Source organism: Schistocerca nitens, chromosome 4 (assembly GCF_023898315.1).
Source record: "Schistocerca nitens isolate TAMUIC-IGC-003100 chromosome 4, iqSchNite1.1, whole genome shotgun sequence".
Taxonomy (NCBI): Eukaryota; Metazoa; Arthropoda; class Insecta; order Orthoptera; family Acrididae; genus Schistocerca; species Schistocerca nitens.
In genome coordinates this window covers 726,102,307-726,129,810 of record NC_064617.1, presented here as the reverse complement: position 1 = coordinate 726,129,810, position 27,504 = coordinate 726,102,307, and positions in this window count along the sequence as shown.

The window sequence follows — 27,504 nt, the reverse complement described above, 5'->3', positions numbered from 1 at the left end:
CGAAACGCAACTGGAAAATTCAGATGTGCTAAAAGAACGAATATGTCGTAATTGCTCCTCAGTATCTGCATAAATGTTAAGAGGTGTCCATGCTAATACCGAGAGACGCTTACATCAATGCACCCAACACGGCGGCCGTGCATTTCAACATTTGTATTGTAAGTAATGCAACTATAAATATTTGTCAATCTGTAACATAGGTTTAAAGAAACATCATTTACGATATTCATTATATTCATTGTTTCTTACTGCAATCATTGATATAATAACACTTATGTAATACTGCCAATTGTGGAGCACGAATTGGTGCTTTAAGTGTTGTTAATAAATTAGCTATCATATGTTGGTATACCTTGACAGATAATTAATATGCTTTGACCCTTGTGCGTATTTTTTCGGTCAGGGACAATCATTCTTCTACACAGACCCCTTTCTCAAGCCCAGGAACCGAACCCTGAATCCCTCCTACAGCAAGCAAGTTTTCTAGAGACGATCTACAGGACCATTTATAGCCGTGAGGAGTTCGTTTTAAATCGCTAATCTTACGTTTAGTAGGGTCTCCTCTTTGTTGGTGTGGGGTCTCCTTTTACTGTTCTGCTTAGGCAAACCTGATGTGTCGGCAGCTGGGCCAACACCTTGTAGATAGAGGTGGCTTAAAGGGCACGTGAGACTAACGCAGACGGGCGTGAAGTACTGGAACAGGATACGTAATTAATGCTATGAAGAAAAGAACGGAGCTTCTCATATACTTATCTTTAATGTCTTCTTGTACATCTCTATGGTGAACACAAGTGAGACTCTAATTACAATCACTGTAAGGCTAATGGCGCCTTGCTAGTTCGTAGCCATTAACTTAGCTGAAGGCTATTCTGTCTCTCGGCTAATGAGAGAGAAAGGCTTCGTACGCCTAGTCGCTAGCTCTGTCGTCCGTACAACTGGGGTGAGTTCGAGTCAGTCTCTCGAGACCTGCCTTGTGGTGGCGCTAGGTTTGCGATCACACAGTGGCGACACGCGGGTCCGACATGTACTACAGGACCGCGGCCGATTTAAGCTACCACCTAGGACGTGTGGTGTCTGGCTGTGACACCACATTCCTCCCCCGCAAATCGGCGAACGGTCGTGAGATAAGGCTTCCGCCCGCCGTGGGGAGGACCCCATGTTGACGTGGGCGATGAGGTGGGGAGCCTAACAACAGGCGAAGCTGTGCCACCCGCACCCGGCCATTCGGTCCGAGGGGAGCTAGGAAACGCCTGAAAACCTAGTCCAGGGTGCACGTCAACATGCGGTGTATGCGCCCGTAAAGAGACAGGAGGGGCCGAAGGGTCGACCTCCATGTGGTCGGAGAATCCGACGCGCGATGACGACATCTGGTCCGGAGCGGGCAAGAGTTCCATAGTGGAGGACAGCTGGTCACGGGAAGCGATCGGCGGCGCGTGACCCAGGGAGGCGCGTGGCGGCTGCAGCGAAGCGTCCACTGCGGGCGGCGCCGGAGGCGGCTGCGGCGGCTGCGGCGGCTGCGGCGGCGCGGCGCCATGAGGCAAAATGGAAGGCAGCGTCGGTAACAATTGGGGATGAGGCGAGCCAGTAGATGGGTCCCCAGGGTGCTGACCTGACGGCTCTGTCGCTGAAAGCAGACGGGGAGCGGCAGAACCCGGGCGACGACAGAGGCGCAGCTGATTGAGATGCCGACGCACCTCACCAGAGGCCCCCAAAACCAAATACATCGCGCGGCCGAGGCAGCGAAGAATGCGCCCTGCGAGCCAACGCCGTGAACCGCGATAGGTGCGATAGAAGACAACGTCGCCAGGAGCAAAAGCAGGAGTCTGCCGCTGCACAGGAACCTGATGCGGCGGATGCAGCAAAGACATCAAGGTTCGATGAGAACGACCATGGAGCAACTCAGCCGGCGAGCGACCATCACGGGGCTGAGAGCGATACAAGGACAAAAAGAGCAATAATGCGTCCTCCCGAGAATGCGACTCTTTCAATTTCAACATCTGTGACTTGAAAGTCCGGACCAATCGTTCCGCGGCACCGTTTGACTGAGGCGAAAACGGCGCGGACGTCAGATGTTGAATACCATTGGCCTTGCAGAAGGACTGAAATTCTGCGGACATGAATTGTGGGCCATTGTCGGAAACAATAGTCTGCGGAAGACCTTCAATGCAAAAGATAGCAGACAAGGCTTGGATTGTGGCAGAAGACGTCGTGGAAGACATCCGGACAACAAAAGGAAAATTACTGAAAGCATCGACCACAACCAACCAACGAGCATTCGAGAATGGACCAGCAAAATCGATGTGCAAGCGTTGCCAAGGGGAAGTGGCTTTCGGCCATGCAAAGAATTTCCGCGGCGGTGCGGAGTGTTGTTCGGCACACGCCACGCAAGAGGAGCACATATTCGTAATCGCAGCATCGATTCCGATCCAAGTACAGTGCTGACGAGCAAGTTGTTTCGTTCGCACTATACCCCAATGTCCGTGGTGAAGAAGCCGTAAGACAGAGGACTGTAACGCACGTGGGACCACGACTCGGGACTGATCATTATCAGAACGCAACAACAAAACACCACGTCGTACAAAAAGTCTCTCCTTGTGAGCAAAAAATCGGCGAACCAGCGGATCCTCGATCCGTGACTTGGACAAGGGCCATTGCGTAGCAACAAAACGCAAAACAGTAGCAAGGACAGGGTCAGCAGCTGTGGCTGTAGCTACACGACGAAAATCAAGCGGAAACGATTCGACCACGTCATCGGTTTCCGCATCAATGAACATGCAAGTAAGTTCGGAAGAATCGAATGCTTTATCCTCGGCAACAGGCAAACAGGACATCGCATCAGCGTTTCCGTGCTTAGCAGTGGACCGATACAAGATATCGTAGCGGTACTGCGACAGGAAAAGAGACCAGCGAATGAATTTCTGCGCCGTACGCGGAGGTACCGGCTTGTTCGGATGAAAAAGCGATGTCAAAGGTTTGTGGTCCGTGATGATGGTAAAGTGACGACCATACAAGAAATCGTGAAACTTAGTAACACGAAACACGAGAGCTAAAGCCTCTTTCTCTATCTGTGAATAATTTCTTTGCGCAGATGAGAGCAATTTTGACGCAAAGGCAATAGGGCGATCATGCGATCCATCTTTGTGCGCAAGCACAGCACCGATCCCGAAATCCGATGCATCTACCATCAACAAAAGGGGATTTCGGGGATCGAATGGCGTAAGGTAAGTATGTGAAAGCAACGCCGATTTCAACTGGCGAAAGGCGCGTTCGCATTCCGTCGTCCAGACGAAAAGAACACCTTTACGGCGTAAGCGATGAAGCGGAGCTGAAATGGAAGAAGCATTGCGCAGAAATTTATGATAATAATTAATTTTCCCCAACACACTTTGCAGCTGTTTCAAGTCCTGCGGTGACGGCAAATCCTGTATGGCACGGAGGTGCTCCGGACTCGGATGGATGCCCTGGGCATTTATGACATGTCCCAGGTACGGTAAATCCCGAGCAAAAAACACACATTTGTCCTTCCTCAAGCGAAGACCATTTTGTCGCAAGACCTGAAATAATGTTCGGAGATTTTGCAAATGTTCGGCTTCTGTCTTTCCGGAGATCACAATATCGTCCAGATAGTTCGCAGCAGTAGGGACCGACGCACAAACAGTTTGTAAATATTGCTGAAACAATGCAGGTGCGGACGCACACCCGAATGGCAGTCTTTTGAAGCGATACAAACCAAGATGCGTGTTTACCATCAAGACGCGCTGGGATTCTTCGTCCACCGGTATTTGCAAGTACGCATCTGCTAGGTCCAACTTTGAAAAATATGTTCCCGGGCACAGTTTGTCAAAAAGATCGCCGGCCGAAGTGGCCGTGTGGTTAAAGGCGCTGCAGTCTGGAACCGCAGGACCGCTACGGTCGCAGGTTCGAATCCTGCCTCGGGCATGGATGTTTGTGATGTCCTTAGGTTAGTTAGGTTTAACTAGTTCTAAGTTCTAGGGGACTAATGACCTCAGCAGTTGAGTCCCATAGTGCTCAGAGCCATTTGAACCAAGCCATCAAAAAGATCTTCCGGGTGGGGCAAAGGAAAAGTTGCAGTCACAAGTTGTGGATTCACAGTTGCCTTGAAGTCCACACAAAGTCTCAATTTTCTGGAAGGTTTTGGCAAAATTACTAAGGGTGAGGCCCAGAGAGAAGCCTGCACACGTTCAATTACACCTTGAGATTCTAAATCGTTTAATGTTCTTGCGACCTCATCACGCAATGCGTGGGGAACATTGCGCGCTCTGAAAAACTTCGGGTGCGCGTTTGCCTTCAGTTCCAAATGTGCTTCATAGTTCTTAGCACAACCAAGGCCCGGTGCAAAAATGTCCGCAAATTCTTCACATAGACTAGAAACACTGGCGGAAGGCACAGTCTGAATCACTGAGAGGACCTGATTTACTATAGACAAATTAAACAACTGAAATAAATCTAAACCAAACAAGTTCACTGCAGTAGAAGAACGAAGAACGTAAAATGACACAAGTTTTGTTTGTCCCTTGTATCTTGCAAGAAGGCTGCACTGTCCTAACACTGGTATTTTCTGGCCTGAGTAACTATTGAGCTGCACATTTGCGGCACGCAACGGAGGTTGGCCCAGTTGGTTGTACGTGTCGTGATTGAGCAATGAAACTGCAGCTCCGGTATCGAGCTGGAATGGTATCACTTTGCCTGCAAAGTCTAAGTCTACAAAAAGTTTATTGTCCTGCTGACGACAAAAGCGACTGTGCTGTGCAACTGGAACAGACACTGGGACAGAATCACGTGCGACGTGACGGGACTTCCGTCGACGTCGACGCACACATTTTGTGGAATGAGCACTGTCACCGGACGGGGTGGAATGAACGACATGAATATCCATGGGCGAAGGTTCACGAGCCTGAGTTACCGTGGTTCGATTCCGGCCTGAAGCAAAGGGCCTGGAATGGGCGCGAGTGTCTGATCTGAGCTTTTTCTGGCAAACACTTTGGACATGTCCTTTCTTATGACAGTAAAAGCAAATAGCTTGGCGTGACGGGCAATTTTCACGCGAATGTCTAGTTGCACACCGCGGGCATGATTTCACTGCATTAGCTTGCTTACGCAGCGCACGTGTTTGCGAGCTAGGCTGCCGCTGCGCTGACGGGCGCGAGGGCCGCCTAGCGTCCCGTGCAGCGGGCCCGGCGGGCCGGTTAATGTGACACACTGCCGGCGAAGTTGCAAATGAGTCCTGAGCAAAGTCAAGTGTGTCTTGCCTATCCAATATGTCTATCACCTGTTGAAGGGAGGGATTAACTAGTTTCAAAATCTGTTCCCGTATGCGAACATCAGAAACGTTCTGTGCTATTGCATCACGCACCATAATATCTGAATAAGGAAGTCCACATTCGCATTCAAACGCACACTCCCTAGTAAGTCCTTGCAACGTCGCAACCCACTCCCTATTAGTCTGACCGGCCGTACGTTTTGTACGAAAGAACGTATACCTTTTTGCAAGGACATTTACTGTTTCCTTGAAATAGGCATCTAAAGCAGACAAAAGTTCTTCGTAGGACAGAGTTGCTACGTCGCGCCGGGGAAACAACTTCACTATCACTCGGTAGGTGGACACACCGACAGAAGAAAGCAAAAACGGCTGCCGCTCATTACCTTGAATTCTGTAGGCGGCTAGATGAAAGCTGAACTGGCGGGACCACTCCTGCCAGGACTCTTGGGTTGCGTCAAAGGGTCTGAATTGAGGTGCAACAGCATGTTGTGGCGGCGGTAGCGATGAAGCGGCGGCGGCCGCATCGGTGTGCAGCGCACGTTGACCCTGGACGAGCTGTCCAAGAGCATCCAATAACGCCTGCGTCTGCTGATTCTGCAAGCGATAAAATTCGGACAGTACATCTGGAGATTGTGGCGAAGCCATGACACAAAGAAATTAGGGCAAAGCAAGGGAAAAAAGAACAATCCTTCAATCCTAGTCGCCATGTGATGTGTCGGCAGCTGGGCCAACACCTTGTAGATAGAGGTGGCTTAAAGGGCACGCGAGACTAACGCAGACGGGCGTGAAGTACTGGAACAGGATACGTAATTAATGCTATGAAGAAAAGAACGGAGCTTCTCATATACTTATCTTTAATGTCTTCTTGTACATCTCTATGGTGAACACAAGTGAGACTCTAATTACAATCACTGTAAGGCTAATGGCGCCTTGCTAGTTCGTAGCCATTAACTTAGCTGAAGGCTATTCTGTCTCTTGGCTAATGAGAGAGAAAGGCTTCGTACGTCTAGTCGCTAGCTCTGTCGTCCGTACAACTGGGGTGAGTTCGAGTCAGTCTCTCGAGACCTGCCTTGTGGTGGCGCTAGGTTTGCGATCACACAGTGGCGACACGCGGGTCCGACACGTACTACAGGACCGCGGCCGATTTAAGCTACCACCTAGGACGTGTGGTGTCTGGCTGTGACACCACAAAACCTTTCGGCGTCTGTGGTATCCGGGATTAACTAACGTCAGCTTAGGATGGCGGGATGGCTTCTGTGGAGGGATTTTTATTTTTACTCTATGGATTTTTGTTTGAAAAAGGTATATATAATAGCTAATATGAAGTTGTTTAACTTCATACGCCATGAACTTAATACTTTCATTTGGAGAGGCAATGTAAGATAACACATTCTGTGTCCATTTTGATTGGTAGGATTAGTCAATTCTGTTCGCACGTTCGTGTTTCTGTGCCCTGAAAAACGCAGATAGTTTTCTCAGCATCAAAATGAAATTATAATTGACGTAAGAAAAGATAGAGTGGCAGGCAACCCTCTTTTTTCGTTTTCCATGCCGCAAACAATGATTTTTATATACTCTGGAGATACAGACGATCAGCGACATACAAACCTATTGGCATCTGGTGTGACAAGTCATAAGAGAAAACCATTGTTTGTCGACGCGAGTGACATCCGTAAGTGAGTGACGTAAATGTGGAACAGGATCAGTGGTTTTTAAATGAGCGGTGTCTGTATAGTTATAATTAATAGAAATGTGTTTTGATTTAGCTATAAACAATGTTGGTACAGCAGTTTCTCTGGTCTTTTGGAGAATGAGATATTCTGGCTTACTCTGGATTAATGATACAGATAATTTAGCCTATAGACACCGAAATGATTCCGTAATAAAATAAGATTTTCAGAAGGAGATGGGATGCAGAAGAGATTGTTTGATTTAAAGATACAGAGATTTTGTAATTTGTTAGCCATTTTCATACACTGTAAGTTGTAAGAAACATTTCTATTTTTCATTATTCAAACTGTATCTTGGTACCATTTCTTAGATAATACGATTATTTATAGCTATGATGGAGAAATAAATTGCTTGATTTTACTGTTACTGTAAGTAATAACTTCTGTAAACGAACCGCCACAATTGCAGTTACATGGGACCAATTATAACTCTTTTGTAGAGAGTGGTTACGCGTAGCACGACGTATTATTTTTAAATAATTAAAATAAAACCATCATTTCACGAGTTTAGACGGAATACATGACTTACATCGTGCCGATGATGGTATCTACATTCTGGCCTATCAGCGTGTGACGTAGGTAAGATAATAACATTTTTCAAAGCTTTGAATATATGTTTTTATGCACTCTGCGGACTACAGCTTGTTACAGAATAAAGCCGCCAATGCAGTTTTAGAAGCAATATTCTTGTGACACACGAATCTTGACTTCACTGCTCATTACATAACTAACACCAGTCTCGTCTTATTTACTTGTATACAGGTTTTTGGGCCAGTATCCTACTGACTGATCGCACACATTTGTTGAATAGACGATATAGTAGCTTGTTTAGCTTCACTGAAAAGTCTGATTAACACGGATATCTTATGCTTTAAGAACGTGGTGCTGTAGATTTTCCCGTTTCTCGTTGTGCTCGCAGTGTGTTTTCTAATAACTATGCTAAAGCTTTTGACAGATGTTGAGATCAAGAAGCTTTTCACCGAACCATTTAACACTGTTTAGGAAGAGGACATTGTTGAATACGAATACAGTGAATCCGGTTCTGAATCAGAGTCACACAAAATTATTTCGATATTAACACTACGTTGCTACGAAGTCTTTCGCGACGTATTTCTTGAATAAAAATCTCTCGGTGTACATGCAGCGCCAAACCTGGAGAAGCTGCGCCTGAAACAGCCTCAGTTGCTGAGGAATTGACGCGGCATGTACACCGAGAGATTTTTATTCAAGAAATACGTCGCGAAAGACTTCGTAGCCACATTAGTTTCCTCAACGGGGAGGATATAGCGTGCAGCGTTCGTCACCTGGAGAAGCTGCGCCTGAAACAGTCTCAGTTGCTGAGGAATTGACGCGGCATGTACACCGAGAGATTTTTATTCAATAAATACGTCGCGAAAGACTTCATAGCCACATTAGTTTCCTCTACGGGGAGGATATAGCGTGCAGCGTTCGTCACCTGGAGAAGCTGCGCCTGAAACAGTCTCAGTTAACACTCCGTTGTTTACATTATTTTGTTCGCAGGATCAACTATGTTAGATATAATTCTATAGTCTTTTCCGTCACAGTTCCACTTCCGATAGCGGATAATATATTTCCTAACAAGTTGGAACTTCAAATAAACTGCCCTCAGCAGATCCACCAGGAACAGAAGACGTTCTGCTCTCGTAAGATCTTCAGATGCTAAATTAAAATGGACCATATTAGATGAGCAGTCATCACTGCCTGAATTGCAGCGAAAAAATAAATGTGTGGCAGAAGTGGATGGCAGTGCAGTTCTTCTAATTATTATTGATAAACCAGCTGACTGCTCGGCGTTGCTCGGGTATGTACTTCTTTTAGTCCAAATCCTTGTTCCCCCTCTCTGTCCGTTTTATTCTTCACTCCCTCTCTGCTCATCTCCTCCTCCCCGACTCTCTGCCCATTTCATACTCTGTACATCTCCTCCTCTTTCTTCTTTCTGTTCATCTACTCCTCTCCTATTCATCGCCTCCTCTCCGCTCTCTCTGCCTAACTGTTCCTCCCCATGCCTCTGTTCATACTTTCATCCTTCCTTTTCCTGCTCATCTCCTCCTCCACCCTCTGTCTGTCAATTTCCCCCCCTCTCTGTCCATTTCCCCCCATCCTACCTATTTCCATCTCCTCTTTCCCCCTCGCTGCCTGTTCATCTTCTTCACCATCCTCCACTCTCTACATTATAACGCGCACCCAAATAAGACGCAGGTAGTTTCCAGATTATTAGCAATTTGGTAGAAATCATTCCGGGGCTTTAGAATGAGCTCTTTACCAGCGACTTTGCCCGCGTGCATTCACGTGAAGTACGTTTCAAATATATTTAACATATTACACACGCATCTGTACACATATTTCATCTGTATCTCAAGAGAATTTCGCCCTGCAGTTTCATTTCCACGCAGCTTAAGATTTATGACGTCGTATCTGCTGAAGTATGTACTGTACAATTTAAAATGTTGCAGTTATATCCAGTATAATGAACACTGTCTGTAAAACTTGTTACGAATAATGTCAGTAAGAGAAAAGTAAAATTTAAACGTCATGTTTCATATTGCAGTTTCACAGCATGAACAATGAAAATGTATTAAGCTATAATTTTTTTCCTCTCGTCATTTTATGGGGGCCATCAGTGATAAAAAGTTTCGTAAAACTTTGAAATTACGTAGAAAGTTTGTTCCAAGTCACTAAGTGCTCTCAATCGTAAACAGAGTGTGATTAAAGTATGCCCATTCACACGTCGTCCTTTTTCAACCTCACGCCTACCCCTTTGATAGTTAGCTGACTCTTTACACCGAAAGTGATTATTTCCTGACAATAAATGATAATTTGTTATTATTATTGATATTCCCCCCCCCCCCCCAAATGAACTATGGACCTTGCCGTTGGTGGGGAGGCTTGCGTGCCTCAGCGGTACAGATAGCCGTACCGTAGGTGCAACCACAACGGAGGGGTATCTGTTGAGAGGCCAGACAAATGTGTGGTTCCTGAAGAGGGGCAGCAGACTTTTCAGTAGTTGCAGGGGCAACAGTCTGGATGATTGACTGATCTGACCTTGTAACACTAATCAAAACGGCCTTGCTGTGTTGGTACTGCGAACGGATGAAAGCAAGGGGAAACTACAGCAGTAATTTTTCGCGGGGGCATGCAGCTTTACTGTATGGTTAAATGATGATGGCGTCCTCTTGGGTAAGATATTCCGGAGGGAAAATAGTCCCCCATTAGGATCTCCGGGCGGGGACTACTCAAGAGGACGTCGTTATCAGGAGAAAGAAAACTGGCGTTCTACGGATCGGAGCGTGGAATGTCAGATCCCTTAATCGGGCAGATAGGTTAGAAAATTTAAAAATGGAAATGGATAGGTTAAAGTTAGATATAGTGGGAATTAGTGAAGTTCGGTGGCAGGAGGAACAAAACTTTTGGTCAGGCGAATACAGGGTTATAAATACAAAATCAAATAGGGGTAATGCAGGAGTAGATTTAATAATGAATACAAAAAGTAGGAGTGACGGTAAGCTACTGCAAACAGCATAGTGAACGCATTATTGTGGCCAAGATAGACACGAAGCCGACGCCTAATACAGTAGTACAAGTTTATATGCCAACTAGCTCTGCAGATGACGAAGAAATTGAAGAAATGTATGATGAAATAAAAGAAATGATTCAGATAGTGAAGGGAGACGAAAATTTAATAGTCATGGGTGGCTGGATTTCGGTAGTAGGAAAAGGGAGAGAAGGGAACGTAGTAGGTGAATAGGGATTGGGGGAAAGAAATGAAAGAGGAAGCCGCCTGGTAGAATTTTGCACAGAGCTCAACTTAATCATAGCTGACACTTGGTTCAAGAATCATAAAAGAAGGTTGTATACATGGAAGAAGCCTGGAGATACTGACAGGTTTCAGATAGATTATATAATGGTAAGACAGAGATTTAGGAACCAGGTTTTAAATTGTAAGACATTTCCAGAGGCAGATGTGGACTCTGACCACAATCTATTGGTTATGAACTGTAGATTAAAAGTGAAGAAACTGCAAAAAGGTGGGAATTTAAGGAGATGGGACCTGGATAAACTGACTAGACCAGAGGTTGTACAGAGTTTCAGAGAGAGCATGAGGGAACAACTCACACGAATGGGGGAAAGAAATACTGTAGAAAAAGAATGGGTAGCTTTGAGGGATGAAAAAGTGAAGGCAGCAGAGCATAAAGTAGGTAAAAAGACGAGGGCTACTAGAAACCCTTGGGTAACAGAAGAAATATTGAATTTAATTGATGAAAGGAGAAAATATAAAAATGAGGTAAATAAAGCAGGCAAAAAGGAATACAAACGTCTCAAAAATGATATCGACAGGAAGTGGAATATAGCTAAGCAGGCATAGCTAGAGGACAAATGTAAGGATGTAGAGTCATACCTCACTAGGGGCAAGATAGATACTACCTACAGGATAATTAAAGAGACCTTTCGAGAAAAGAGAACCACTTGTATGAATATCAAGAGCTCAGATGCAAACCCAGTTCTAAGCAAAGAAGGGAAAGCAGAAAGGTGGAAGGAGTATATGTAGGGTCTATACAAGGGCGATGTTCTTGAGCACAGTATTATGGAAATGGGAGAGGTTCAAACAAATGGATCAAATGGCTCTGAGCACTATGGGACTTAACATCTGTGGTCATCAGTCCCCTAAAACTTAGAACTACTTAAACCTAACTAACCTAAGGACATCACACATATCCATGCCGGAGGCAGGATTCGACCTGCGACCGTAGCAGTCGCGCGGTTCCGGACTAAGCGCCTAGAACCGCTAGACCACCGCAGCCGGCGAAATGGGAGAGGATGTAGATGAAGATGAAATTGGGAGATATGATACTGCGTGAAGAGTTTGACAGAGCACTGAAAGACCTGAGTCGAAACAAGGCCCCGGGAGTAGACAACATTCCATTAGAACTACTGACAGCCTTGGGAGAGCCATTCCTGACAAAACCCTACTATCTGGTGAGCAAGATATATGAGACAGGCGAAATAACCTCAGACTTCAAGAAGAATATAATAATTCCAATCCCAAAGAAAGCGGGTGTTGACAGATGCGAAAATTACCGAACCATCAGTTTAATAAGTCAAAGCTGCAAATACTCTTTACAGACGAATGGAAAAATTGGTAGAAGCCGACCTCGGGGAAGATCAGTTTGGATTCCGTAGAAATGTTGGAACACGTGAGGCAATACTGACCCTAAGACTTATCTCAGAAGCTAGATTAAGCAAAGGCAAACCTACGTTTCTAGCATTTGTAGACTTAGAGAAAGGTTTTGACAGTGTTGACTGGAATACTCTCTTTCAAATTCTAAAGGTGGCAGGGGTAAAATACAATGTGTGAAAGGCTATTTACAGTTTGTACAGAAACCAGATGGCAGTTGTAAGAGTCGAGGGGCACGAAATGGAAGCAGTGGTTGGGAAGGGAGTGAGACAGGGTTGTAGCCTCTCCCAGATGTTATTCAATCTGTATATTGAACAAGCAGTGAAGGAAACAAAAGAAAAATTCGGAGTAGGTATTAAAATCCATGGAGAAGAAATAAAAATGTTGAGGTTCGCCGATGACATTGTAATTCTGTCAGAGACAGCAAATGACTTGGAAGAGCAGTTGAACGGAATGGATAGTGAGTTGAAAGGAGGATATAAGATGAACAGCAACAAAAGCAAAACGAGGATAATGGAATGTAGTCGAATTAAGTCGGGTGATGCTGAGGGAATTAGATTAGGAAATGAGACATTTAAAGTAGTAAAGGAGTTTTGCTATTTGGGGAGCAAAATAACTGATGACGGTCGAAGTAGAGAGGATATAAAATGTAGACTGGCAATGGCAAGGAAAGCGTTTCTGAAGAAGAGAAATTTGTTAACATCGAGTATTGATTTAAGTGTTAGGAAGTCGTTTCTGAAAGTATTTGCATGGAGTTTAGGCATGTATGGAAGTGAAACATGGACGATAAATAGTTTAGACAAGAAGAGAATAGAACCTTTCGAAATGTGGTGCTACAGAAGAATGCTGAAGATTAGATGGGTAGATCACATAACTAATGAGGAGGTATTGAATAGAATTGGGGATAAGAGGAGTTTGTGGCACAACTTGACTAGAAGAAGGGATCGGTTGGTAGGACATGTTCTGAGGCATCAAGGGATCACCAATTTAGTATTGGAGGGCAGCGCAGACGGTAAAAATCGTAGAGGGAGACCAAGAGATGAATACATTAAACAGATTCAGAAGGATGTAGGTTGCAGTAGTTACTGGGAGATGAAGAAGCTTGCACAGGATAGAGTAGAATGGAGAGCTGCATCAAACCAGTCTCAGGACTGAAGACCACAACAACAACATCAAATGATAATTGTACTAAGTGTGGCTGAAAATGGTGCAGTGGCTTAGGAGATGTCGAACACTGAAGTGACAAAAGTTATGTGATAGCAATATGCACATGGTGGTAGTATCGCGTACACGAGGTATAACAGGGCAGTGCATTGGCAGAGCTGTCATTTTTATTCAGATGATTCATGTGAAATGCTTCCAATTTTACTGTGGCCATACGACTGGATTTAATAGACTTTGAGCACAGAATGGCAGTTGGAGCTGGACGCATGTGACGTTCCATTAAGGAAATCATTAGGGAATTCAATATCCGAGATCCACAGTGTGAAGAGTGTGTCGAGAATACCAAATTTCAGGCATTACGTCTCAACGGGTACAATGCAGTGGCCGACGGCTTTCGCTTACCGACTCAGAGCAGCGGCGTTTGCATAGATTTATCAGGTCTAACAGGGAAGCAGCACTGTGTGAAGTAACCACAGAAATCAGTGTGGGACGTACAACGAAATCTGGTGCTAATGGGCTATGACAGCAGATGATCAGCGCGACTGCCTTTGATAGCACCACGACATTGCATGCAGCGTCTCTCCTGGACTCGTGACCATACCGGTTGGACCCTACATGACTGAAAAACCCTAGCCTGGTCAGATGAGTCCATATTTCAATAGGTAAGAGCTGACGATAGGTTTCTAGTGTGGTAAAGACCCCACGAAGTTGTCTACAAGGCACTGTTCGAGCGAAGGTGGCTCCATGTTTACATGCAACGTATTAGGTCCACTGGTCCAACTTAACAGATTGACTCGAAATGGTTACGTTCGGCTACTCGGAGACCATTTGCACGCATTCATGGACTTGATGTTTCCAAACAACGGTGGATTTTTTATGGACAACAATGAGCCGTGTCATCGAGCCGTAATTGTTCGCGATTTGTTTGAAGAACATTATGGGAAACTCGAGCGAATGATTTGGTTACGCAGATCGGCCGTTATGAATCCCATCGAACATTTAAGGGACTCGACAGGTCAGTTCGTGCACAAAATTGTGCACCGCAAAACTTTCGCAATTATGCTCGGGTACAGAGGCAGCATGACTCACTATTTCTGCAAGGAACCTCCGCGCAAGTCACGTTGAGCTGCTGAACTACGCCGTGCATAATGAGGTGCGACACGATGTCAGGAAGTATTCCATGACTTTTGCCACCTCAGTGTACATACATGCATACATACGTAAGTGCATCCATTGTTATAATATGTTTATATACTGTAATAACAATCTATGCATAATGTTTTCACGATAGAACGATTGAAGTTTAAATAAATTATATGTGCTAAAATTCTAAAAAAATATTTTATTTTTCAACCACATTAAATAAGAATCTTTCTATTATCGAAATACTTAATACACTAATGGCCATTAAAATTGCTACACCACGAAGATGACGTGCTACATATTGCTGTGATATGCAAATGATTTGCTCTTCAGAGGATTCACACAAGGTTGGCGCCGGTGGCGACACCTACAACGTGCTGACGTGAGGAAAGTTTCCAACCGATTTCTCATACACAAACAGCAGTTGACCGGCGTTGCCTAGTGAAACGTTGTTGTGATGCCTCGTGTAAAGATGAGAAATGTGTACCATCACGTTTCCGACTTTGATAAAGGTCGGACTGTAGCCCATCACGATTTAGGTTTATCGCATCGCGACATTGCTGCTCGCGTTGCTCGAGATCCAATGACTGTTACCAGATTATGGAATCGATGGGTTCAGAAGGGTAATACGGAACGCGGTGCTGGATCCCAACGGCCTCGTATCACTAGCAGTCGAGATGACAGGCATCTTATCCGCATGGCTGTAACGGATCGTGCAGCCACGTCTCGATCCCTGAGTCAACAGATGGGGACGTTTGCAAGACAACAACTGTGGTGTCACTGCCAGACACCACACTTGCTAGGTGGTAGCTTAAATCGGCCGCGGTCCATTAGTACATGTCGGACCCGCGTGTCGCCACTGTGTGATCGCAGACCGAGCGCCACCACACGGCAGGTCTCGAGAGACGTACGAGAACTCGCCCCAGTTGTACGGCGACGTTGCTAGCGACTATACTGACGAAGCCTTTGCTCTCATTTGCCGAGAGACAGTTAGAATAGCCTTCAGCTAAGTTAATGGCTACTACTTAGCAAGGCGCCAATTGTCACAGTGCATGTATCTTACGAGTCTCATTTGTATAGTCAAGAGAGATGTATCACAAGGATTGATTAAAAGTTAAGTATATTCCAAAGATACGTATTTTCTTTATAGTATTCAATACGTATCCTGTTCCAGACTTGACGCCAGTCGGCGTGTGTGTACGCGTGCCTTTCGGCTTCCTCCTCAGTGTGGCGTGACTAGCTTGTTACGCCACAACAACAACCATCTGCACGAACAGTTCGACGACGTTTGCAGCAGCATGGACTATGAGCTTGGAGACCATGGCTGCAGTTACCCTTGACGCTGCATCACAGACAGGAGCGCCTGCGATGGTGTACTCAACGACGAACCTGGGTGCACGAATGGCAAAACGTCATTTTTTCGGATGAATCCAGGTTGTGTTTACAGCATCATGATGGTCGCATCCGTGTTTGGCGACATCGCGGTGAACGCACATTGGAAGCGTGTATTCGTCATCGCCATACTGGCGTATCACCCGGCGTGATGGTATGGGGTCATCTCTAGTTCGCATTGACGGCACTTTGAACAGTGAACGTTACATTTCAGATGTGTTACGACCCGTGTCTCTACCCTTCCTTCGATCCCTGCGAAACCCTACATTTCAGCAGGATATTGCATGACCGAATGTTGCAGGTCCTGCACGGGCCTTTCTGGATACAGAAAATGTTTGACTGCTGCCCTGGCCAGCGCATTCTCCAGATCTCTCACCAATTGTAACGTCTGGTCAATGGTGGCCGAGCAACTGGCTCGCCACAATATGCCAGTCACTACTCTTGATGAACTGTGGTATCGTGTTGAAACTGCATGGGCAGCTGTACCTGTACACGCCATCCAAGCTCTGTTTGACTCAATGCCCAGGCGTATCAAGGCCGATATTACGGCCGGAGGTGGTTGTTCTGTTGCATTTCTTCCTCGTGTTGCAATTTTAATGGCTAGTAGTGTATTTCTATAGAATGTTACGATAATGATACGGCAAGTATTTAAAGAACTGCGAGAGAAGTCCAGGACTCAGAGTGTTAACTCTGCAGTGGTTTATAAAATTTGAATGTGGCTGTAGCAGTCTTTTTCTGCGTCTAATAATTCAACGAGTGTTCCGCTTTTCCAGTCCGTTTGGTACCTCTCATAATACTAAAGCACAAACCGCCGACAGCCACCGCCGCATTGATCTCGCAGAGGGGCCGGTCCAAGAGCACCGGCGCAATAAGAAGACCGTCGCACGTGTATGTGTGTGTGTGTGTGTGTGTGTGTGTATTCGTCGTCGCCGCAGAGGCCGCCACTCGCCATTACGGTAGTGTGGCGGGGAGGGACCGCTTTGCCGACACAAAGACGACGTCTGGAGTGTCGCCCTCGAGAATTTCGAACCGCCGCCGCCGCCGCCGCCACGGCTGCGGTACGTGGAGCGCATACGCGCTGCGCTTACCCTCCCACCCCACAAGTACCACCTCAATGGGAGCTTGCGTGCCCCCTACACACTTGGCGCGGCTGACGGATGGACAGAAGGAGAGGACGAGTGGAGAGGCTGCGGGTATGCAAACGACGGCGGCGCGAGTCATTAGGCGAGCCCGTCAGGTGGACGGCGCGACAAAGCGGCCGACAGGTCCGCCGTTGGCCGCATTACTCACGCGTCTTCATATGCATATCGCCGCCGCGTCCCCGCCCCTGAGCGCCGCATCCGCAGCTGGTGAGCGGGTTATCCCGGCGGGAGGCCCCACTCCGCAATTGAAAATAAATGCGCGTCCTGCACCTCGGTCGCGTCTTCCGTCCGTCCTGCGTAATGGAACACTTGCGGTCTCTCATTATTCTCCGGTTTTTTCTGCCACTACGTCACACGATTGTCGCCCAAGTGTTTGCGAAGGCTATTAATCGCAGGATCAACGGTTCTGCTGAAGTGCAAATAGTAAGCATGTCCCAGCGACGGGGCTACACCGTCAAGCAGAAGAAAAGAGTTGGATAGACAAGTCCAGTAGCGAAATTCCTTCTTTTGCTTTCCTTCCTATCCATCCACCACACATTCGTAAAAGTCTCGCAAACGGATTCTTTGCGGACTAGTGTATACTGGAACATTTTGCTTCTATTACGGTATATTCTCACTCGTGTAAGTTTTCTTCATTAATTATGATAGACCCATACAAACTCTTGTAATAAAATGAAATATCTACGGCAGTCGTTTTGATGTTATTTTATTATATTGGATGCAGTGCGGTGACTCAATATTCCATCTTCAGGCTAGTATGCATAAATAGTAATGACAGCATCATCAGATTAGGAAGCTTGGAAATACAAAGACAGGTTAAAACATAATAAAAATCAAGAAAGTACTATATAAGTGACTTAGTCATTTGATAAAAACCAACAGATACACCCATTGTCACATACCTAAAATAGAATTACGTACAGCATACCATAAAGAATTTCTGCTCTATACGTTGTAGAAATGGACTATTTATTGATGTAGTCATTAAGCAATTACTCCATGATTAAAAATTTGTCGGTTAGATGATACAATAAATTGCAAAATCCTGAAGTAACCTACCAAACTACAAAAATAACTGTAGGAAGTGATAGATGTATGAAAGAAACTACAACAAGAAATACGTTAATCAAATAGATAGGCATCAATTTGCAAGGAGTCCTTGCAAAGCGACAGCATCAACAATGTCTAAGAGTCATTATAGGTAAAGCTATCAAAATGACAGTATAAATATGTCTACAGGCTACGTAGAAGTTATAAAATGCTGAGGTGCAAACGATATTTAGGCGTAAAATGAATGTCGAAAAACGAGTCAAAAGACCAAATACCTATTTATGTCATACTATACACAGAATATACAGAACCCAGTATAATGTTCAGCATGAACAACGTATAAACATCGATGTGCAAGGAGCCCTTCCAAAAGAACAGCATCAACGAAATCTAAGCGTCAATACAGGTAAAGCTGTAAAAATGAATACAGGCCTGGAGACTGTGTATTGAGTCGGCGAAATTGGTTGCAACATACTAAAATTACATCAAAACAACAGCTGTAGGTATTTCATTTGACTACATAAGGGAACGGCGGAAGTCCCAACGACAATCAACCGCAAATACATATAAACTCCGTCTTTTTGCACGACTATCTTCTAAAGCAGTGGTTTCATATCAGTCATTTTTGTTTTTCCCGTCTTAAGCTTACTAAAATTACGAGTGTTTCTTACCAGATGCGTTCCGATTTTATTCGTGAGACATCTTCATGGCTTGTCCGCCTACGTACCATGTGGTCAGCGCGGCTGAATGCCATGCGGGGGACGAAAAATCGGTCTTATACCCCGTCTACTCAGGACTTGTCCTATTTTGCTGGATATAGCGCCACAAAAAGGAAGAACCGCAATCGGTGTTTCATTCGGTGAGTGTGCAGCATTTTCACGTTTCCTTTTTTTGGAGAACGCTGCCTTTATATCGCGTGCACCATAGCCATTCTTTCGGAACACGTACTTCAGATGGTTAATTTCGGACTTCAAGTGATCCTCGTCAGATACAGTTTTTGCTCTATATACCAACGTGTTCAAAACGGCTCTCTTCTGAGCAGGATGATGGAAACTCTGTGCATTAAGGTATAAATCGGTATGGGCCGGCTTACGGTATACAGAGTGGCCGAGACGCCCGTCCGCCTGTCGTTGTACTAAAACGTCTAAGAATGGCAGCCTTCCTTCCTTCTCCATCTCGACAGTGAACCGGATGTTCGGATTATGCTGTTCATGTGTTCCATGAACTGTTCGAGAGCTTCTGATCCTTGTGCCCAGACCATCGTCAACGTAACGATAAAATAAGGATGGATGGAGGGGTGCCGAATTTAATGCACGTTCCTAAAAATTCTCCATAAAAAAGTTAGCCGTTGATGGAGACAACGAAGAGCCCATCGCCATACCGTCCGACATTTCATAAAGAAGCAGGGGGTCGTCATCACATCCCGGAACAGCTTTATAATCTCAGGAGGAAAACGATCCGCCAGCATTTTCAAAGTGTCCTCCACAGGAACCTTTGTGGACAGCGATACCACATCCAGGCTGACTAAAGTGTCATTTGGGCCAACTCTAATCTGTTTGATCTTTTCAATGAACATCTGGGAGTTTTTGATGTGATGTTCACACCGGCCGACTATGTGTAGGAGTCATCAACTTAGGTAGGTATTTGGCCATCTTGTAGGTATGAGAACCAATTTCACTGACAATAGGTCTCAAGGGACCATTATCCTTGAGGATCTTCGGTAGACCGTACAGCCTGGGAGGTCTAGGAGCTCGGACTCTGAGAATTTTTCGTATTATCATCTGCCAGACAGGAATTCTTCAGTAGCTCCATGGTTTTTCTGCTGTATCTCAACGCTGGATCCCGTTTAAGACATATGTACGTACCGTCCTCCAATAGCGATGTCATTTTGCTATGATATTCGGTAGTATTATGAACCACGGTGGCATTTCCTTTCTCAGCTGGTAATACGACAAGATCTTCATCTTTCCGAAATAAACGGAGCAGCCCCCTCTCCTCTCTACTGATATTAGATCTGGGAGGTTTAGCAGAGGCCAAAAAGCGACTGGTAGTAAGTCTGGCTTCGTCGGCGTCGTCCTGTGTAAGATGCCGCACCGCCTGTTCTACTCCTCTTATAAGATCCACGATCGGTATAGTACGTGGTGTAGGAGCAAAATTCAAACCTTTATTAAGGGCCGAGATGGCTTCTTTGTCCAGGTTCTTGTCCGACAGGTTGACGACAGTGCATGTCCTTTCATACGATTACTCCGATCTTTGCACAGCTGCAAGAAGCTCAAATTTCTTTGCTTGTTTAGCCGATGTATTGCTAAGTTGAGCTCTTTGATGAGCAGCCATACTACGGTGGTATTTCCTTAGTCCGCCTGTGTTACCACTATCTGAGAGTTGTTCTTCAGCTCCTTGATGGCATGACGGTCCTCCTTGCTGATGTTTTACTTCGGAGGCTTTGCTTGAGCTAAGAATTTTATTGACTGTGACAGCGGCTGCAGAAGCCTATGTTTACACTCAGTCCCGTCGCAAAAGACTTCGTTCTCATAGGATGAATTTTGATACGGCCCGAAGACGCATTCCACAAGTGCCACAGGCACCAAGACTATATGGTGTACCAAAGGTCCCCAAAGAAGCCTTTCCTTTACGGCCGATAGTGAGCAGTATTAACTCACCGATCTACAAACTAGCGCAAGAATTGGCTCCGAAGCTAAGGCTTCTAGTAAGCCACACAGATGCATACGTCAAGGACTCCACCCACTTTGTGGCACTTTTGCAAGAAAAGCTTCTCTCCGGTGAGAATCGGATGGTCAGTTTTGACGTGAAGTCTTTATTCACAAATGTACCCGTGACGGACACTGCGAACATCTTAGAGGAACGCATGGCACCTGACATCTGCGAGCTAGTGCGGCACTGTTTGACGACCACCTACTTTAGGTGGAAAAGGGATTTCTATGAGCAGATGGACGGTGTAGCTATGGGTTCCCCTCTATCGCCTGTCGCAGCAGATATTTTTATGCAAGCGTTCGCAAAAACAACTCTCCAGTCGGCACCATTACGGCCAGAATGCTGGCTACGATATGTTGTCGACACATTTGTCATCTGGCCACCGGTGAAAAAGAGCTTCAGAACTTCCACCAACATCTCAGTCAGCAACACAGCTAAATTCACTTTACCATAGATATAAAAAAGAACGGGGTATTGCCTTTTCTTGGAGTGGAAGTTTACTGTAAGCCTGAGGGGAGCTTGGACACAGAGTTTATAGGAAGCCCACCAACATGGACATATCCCTGCAGGCATCCTCCCACCACCATGGTACGCAAAAGACATAGGCCCTGAAAACTTTAACTAAGAGGGCCTGCAGTACAAACGACGAACACCGTCTCAAAGCTGAACTACAGAACCTCAGCTCCATTTTTGGAGCTAATGGCTACGACATGATGACGATAGCCGGCCGAAGTGGCCGTGCGGTTAAAGGCGCTGCAGTCTGGAACCGCAAGACCGCTACGGTCGCAGGTTCGAATCCTGCCGCGGGCATGGATGTTTGTGATGTCCTTAGGTTAGTTAGGTTTAACTAGTTCTAAGTTCTAGGGGACTAATGACCTCAGCAGTTGAGTCCCATAGTGCTCAGAGCCATTTGAACCATGATGACGATACATAAAACTACGGCGCCGAAGGAGGGGGGCAATAGGGAAATGCAGAACGAAGCATGGAACACCGTCCTGATACCATACATATAAGGTGTTACTGAACGTCTGAGCAAAATTTTCCGTCGGGCAGGTATTAAGCCGATTTTTCGTAGCAACAACACAATAACAGACGTTCTGGGCTCGACAAAATATACAATTGACAAGTTTCATACCGCCGGAGTTTATGAAATGGAGTGCGAATGTGGAGTGGTATATGTAGCTGAGACAGGGCGACCAATAGGCACAAGGTTATCTGAACACGAGAGATTTATCCGTTTCAAACAATGCAACAAATCAGCGGTGGCAGAACACCAGGAACAGGGCAAGTGAAGATCGAATTTCTAGAGGATCGCTTACTGGCGGAACAGCCGTTTAGTCTGAGGCGGAAGATTAGAGAGGCTATAGAAATAGCCAAGCGACCCGACAACATGAATAGAGAAGACGGGTACCGCCTTCCAGCGTCTTGGCTGCCAGCAGTGACAGCTCTGCCGAAGGACAGCTCTCGCGAAGCGACAAGTGTGCGGTGGGCCACAGCGGCGCAGGGCACACTGAGAGCTGATGCGCCCTAGCAGAAACTAAGCAGTTAGTAAACAACGCTACGTCGCAGTCGCCCTTCAGTTTCCTGCTCGCCGATTTCCACCAATGGCAAGCAATAAAGGAAACTCCACTGGAAAACGCCTATTTCCGCCAACGGCAACACGCAATGCAAAGACCAATAAAAGACACTTAATACCCTTCCACCTCACCCTCATATCTAATGACAGCACTCCTCCATAGTATACAGGGTGAGTCAGTAACTATTGTAACTATTGCCAGCTAGAATAACTCCGAAAGTATAATAGTGCCTGAAAACTTTGTGGGACAAATGTTGCATGGGGCAACGGGGGCCATAATATGATGGTTTTTTGTTGCTAGGTAGTGTCGCGTCAGAGATACGAAGGTCAACTTTGCTTTTTTTTAAATGGGATGCTATAGTTTGGTACTTACTTTCTGATACCGTCTATCGAGACGAATCCAATGACGTGTAACAGTAAGGTTTTTGAAGGTCAACGAAGGTCAAAAAAGTGGCATGAACGTCCATTTACAGAAGATGTTCGAAACCGTATCAATGCATTGCTGCAATCTTTGCTTATCAATGCATTACTGCAATCTTCTTATCGTGGACTGAGTGGTTTTCCTTATCACTTCGCCACTTATCGAAGCACATGCTCTGACAATGCTCTCTCTTATATCGTGCAAATACTAAATATTCGCCGAATACGGCGTATCCATCTTACGTACCATTAACATGTAAGCACCATTCGACGGCTACGCAATACAACACTAACAGGAACGGTAAGTCTTGTACCGTCGAATCAAGCGAATAAAAAACGATGTATTCCTTCGAAGAACAAGTCGATATGCTTCTCATTTATGGAGAATGCCAACGAAATTCGGTGAGAGCTAGAGATTTGTACGCTGAAAGATATCCTTAACGTACTCACCCCACACGTCGTACTTTTAAATATGTATATGATAAATTGAAAACATATCCGGCAAAGGAAAGTTACAAACGAGGAAACGGAAATATGTACTCTTGCCACTGTGGTTCGAGATCCTTGTGTTAGTTCCCGTCAAATCGCAAGGGACTCTGGCATGAGACAGAGTAGTGTTGTTGTTATTCTGCATCGCCATAAATATCATCCTTACCATATCAGTCTCCACCAAGAATTAGCTGGTACGGATTGTACGCGTCGATTGAATTCTGCCGAAGGGCTTAACTTCAGATTCAGAGGTATGACCCTTTTATTAAATTGATTTTATGACTTTATTTACTGACGAGGCTACATTTACGAACCAGGGAAATGTTAATTTGCATAACATGCATTACTGGGCAAATGAACATCCATGTTGGCTGCGGCACGTTGGACACCAAAAACCGTGGTCGGTGTATATATGGTGTGGTCTTCTGGAGGACAGAATTATAGGCCCCTACTTAATCGAAGAAAATCTTAATGCTAGGAAGTACAAATGGTTCCAATGGCTCTGAGCACTATGGGACTTAACTGCTGTGGTTATCAGTCCCCTAGAACTTAGAACTACTTAAACCTAACTAACCTAAGGACATCACACACATCCACGCCCGAGGCAGGATTCGAACCTGCGACCGTGGCGGTCACGCGGTTCCAGACTATAGCGGCTAGAAACGCACGGCCACTCCGGCCGGCCTAGGAAGTACACCACATTCCTGCAAGAAACAGTAGGTCTGTTATTGGAAGAAATACCTTTAGGAACAAGGAACAGAACGTGGTATCAACAATATGGGTGTCTGGCACATTTTTCGCTGATGGCTAGAAATGAGTTGCGGAGACAATTCCCAAATCGTTGGATTGGAAGCGGAGGAGATGTGTCATGACCGGCTCGTTTGCCAGACTTGACGCCTCTGGATTTTTTCTTGTGGTGATTCGTGAAAGACATTGTTTATAAAGACGTTCCAACTACACCTGAAGATATGCGAGAGAGAATTGACAGCATCTACTTCGATAAATGCTGATGTGATAATGAATACCACTCAATCGATGATAACAAGATTGCAGCGCTGCACTGATACCGATGGTCATCACTTCGAACACCTTCTGTAAATGGACGTTCGTGGCACCTTTTCATGGCACTTTCGTGACCTTCGTTGACCTTTAAACACCTTACTGTTACACATCACTGGGTTCATCTCGATAGCCGCTACCAGAAAATAAGTACCAAACTATAGCGTCCCATTTAAAAAAACAAAGTTGACCTTCATATCTCTGAAGTGATCCCACCTAGCAACAAAAATCCAACGTCATACTATGGCCCCCATTGTCCGGTGCATCTTTTGTCCCACAAACTTTTTAGCTCCTATCATACTTTCAGAGTTATTCTTGGTGACAACAGTAAGCAAACTAGTGCTCATTCAGCAGTTAGCAATACACCCTGAGGAAGGCGTTTTGCAATAGTCGCCGAAACGTCGGAATTTTATATTTGACAATGCGGTCTGAAACCCACAAAATTTTAATTACTATTAATAACAGTCTTGATCACGATTTATTTAACAAGGTGACCGGTTTCGACCACTACTGTGGTCACCTTCAGACCACTGAGTAGGAACCTCTTTCTGGTGGAGAATTTTTATTGACTCCAAAAATCGTTTGACTCTAAAAATTTCACTTCTCGAATGCACATATATACCTTCTTTCTGTATTCGCAACGTTGTCTGGGTTTATTGGCTCATTTTCTTCGTTAGACGGAACTGAGCAAACAATAGTTGCTATTGTTACTATTTTACTGTCTGTCTTTCGGTGCTGCTACTGTCAGAACACTTCTTCACCTCTTGAATTCTGTGTTGCATGTGGCAACGTCGGTACATTGTGTGTCGAATTAAAGCATCTAGCAACGTCGGTACAGTGTGTGTCGAATTAAATGCATTTCATGTCAAAATCATTTCGTGTTTAAATACAGCTACTGTACACTTTTATTCTACACGCTATGGCTGCGAAATCGGGACACAAACAAAACACTAGTTCACTTAAAATGAAAATAGAGGCGCTTAACACCGTTGATGAAAAACAGAAGTCGAAAACGGAAATCTGTAGAGGATTCAGCCTTGTTAACTCTACGCTGTCAACCATAATTAAAAACAGAGCTCAAAATACGATACTATTTGGTTGGAGTATGCATCTGCCAGAGTGAAAAGGTTTGTTCATCGCTCTACACGAAGATGTCGGGACTTGGTTGCTTATTTGCATTAAAAAAAAAAGATTTCGGAATGATCCCATATCACAACCTTTACGCTGGAAACAGCTGATGAATTTGCCAAATAAATGAGTATTTAGATTTCTGCAGAACCGGCAGATTCGAACGTTGAAAGGAAAGGAACGATATAATGTTAACAAATGTTTATGGTGAAGCTCCCCACGTTTTAGCAACTATAATATTACTACGTGCTGGTTGTAGTCTACGTTGCTTTCAGTACTTAAAACCGAGCGAGATGCCGCAGTAGTTAGCACAAAGGACTCGTATTCGGGAGGACAACGGTTCAAACCCGCGTCCGGCCATTCTGATTTAGGTTTTCCGTGATTACCCTTAACCACATAAGGCAAATGTCGGGATGATTCCTTCGAAATCGCACGGCCGCTTTCCTTCTCCCTCCTTCCTAATATCCTCGTTGTCGACGGGACGTTGAACACTGATCTCCTCCCATTTCCTCCTTCAGTGACAATACGACATGAACCTCTGCGTACGGAATAAAACTTCAGTATTTGACTGCCATGTTCGAGAGCCGATGGAGGCTGTTGGTACGGTGGGGAGGGGGTGGGGGAGGGGAGGGGGGCAATATCAGAGTATTGTTACAGTCCGGATGCATCAGTGAAACCGCCTTCACTTGACACAGGGATAAGTTTAAAATCAGTGTTTTAAAAATATTAGAACATTACCAGTGAAATATAGGGCGGAAAATAGGCATGGGCGAAGGTATCTTCGTTTAGTGGTCAGATATTCAGTTTGATATTGGTTTTCAACATAAAATCATAAAGTTGTAGTTATTGTTTATAACTGTACTGCATATCGCGACGCTTAATTTAAAGCTAGAAAGCTATATTTTTACCTTCGAACTCCACAAATGCTTGACAACCGTGCGATCAAGAAATTACAAAAGCTTTACATGTCTTTATCGAAAACAACTTCTCCGAGAAAACTTCTCCATCATGTTGTTAGATGCGTTACGTATATCTGACTCTGCATTAAATTTGGTGACCTGAACCGAGATTAAAAGTTGTTTTTGTTTTCGCCCTGTGGGGTCCTCCAAAATACCACATTTTTTGGTGCCTCAAGAATCGGTGGCTACTGAAAGTTAACTGACATTTAACGAAGTTTTGGGAAAATTCTGCACAGTATTAGACTGTCCTATAGTATCGCTGGATGAATGGAATCGATTACGATTTGAGTGCAGCGCCGATTACGACAGACGAAAGATTTTGGAGGCCGTTCGGAGCTCAAAATATCGCACGGCGCATTCAACAATCAATTAACAATGCAGTTCCTGGCCCACTTCATCAGATGCAGAATATCATGCAAAGTATACGCAGGTATTTAAATGCGTATTGTAAAGACGGCCTGAATGAAATCATGTGTTATACTGAGCAATATATCGAAAATTTGATACTGAAAAACAGACGGCAAAGACAATAGAGATTTTTCCCAACAAACTATAGTGAGCACAGTGGAACCTCCTTGAGCCGATTTAAGTGGGATAGAAGGTAATTCAGATAACCCACAAAGTCAGAAGAAATAGGATGACATGAGTACAGTACTTAAACACACGTGTTATATTTCAATTCACATAAATACACTAATTATAGTTTATTTTTACGTACATGTTGAGCCAAAATTAGTTATGCCCGTCAAATGTGCACGTTGTGTCAGGTAGATTTATTCTCTGTAATAATGGATAAGTTTCTATGCCGTATATGCGCAGCACGATCGCGCGGGCATTTCAGCAGCAAGAGCTGAGCCAAAATTATATTCGTCTGGGGGTTCCAAAAATAAACCATTAATTTGTTCTGCTGAGTTGTTGCGTCTGCATGTGTCGTAATGTTTTCAGACTGAGCAACAGTTTCATCAAGTAAACGTATGCTCAATATCGTCATTATATACAGACGAACAAACGGCGGTAATTTCATGCAGCTTTGCGGCCAATCACTTACGACATTAACACGTTTGG